Raw genomic sequence first — 419 nt, 5'->3', positions numbered from 1 at the left:
CACTTCCATGGGGTGACACTTCCATGGGGTGACACTTCCATAGGGTGACACTTCCATGGGGTGACACTTCTATGGGGTGACACTTTCATGGGGTGACACTTCTATGGGGGTGACTCTTCCTTAGAGTGACACTTCTGTGGGGTGTCACTTCCTTAGGGTGACACTTCTATGGGGTGACATTTCCAGGGGGTGACACTTCTATGGGGTGACACTTCCATGGGGTGACACTTCCTTAGGGTGACACTTCCATGGGGTGACACTTCCTTAGGGTGACACTTCCATGGGGTGGCACTTCCTCCCAACCCTCGGGATCCCTTCCCGTTCTTTGGCTCCGGGCTGAGCCCTTTCCCTCCCTCCCTCTCCCCTTCCCAACATTCCTCCTCCTTCCCAACATTCCTCCCCCTTCCCAACATTCCTCC

The 419-nt window shown here is 55.4% G+C and overlaps 1 protein-coding gene across 1 annotated transcript in view; it reads left to right on the top strand.

The window, feature by feature from the left end:
- The window catches only part of LOC113940807 (rho guanine nucleotide exchange factor 11-like), a gene marked incomplete at its 3' end in the record, with an annotated part of 9,009 nt that overhangs the window by 3,219 nt on the left and 5,371 nt on the right, over positions 1-419 (top strand). The gene's annotated exons all lie outside the window — the stretch shown is intronic.

The sequence above is a fragment of the Corapipo altera genome, unplaced genomic scaffold, assembly GCF_003945725.1.
Source record: "Corapipo altera isolate COAL_440 unplaced genomic scaffold, ASM394572v1 61155, whole genome shotgun sequence".
NCBI lineage: Eukaryota > Metazoa > Chordata > Aves > Passeriformes > Pipridae > Corapipo > Corapipo altera.
The sequence above is the reverse complement of the archived record's forward strand: the minus strand, read 5'-3'. Positions and strand labels throughout refer to the sequence as shown.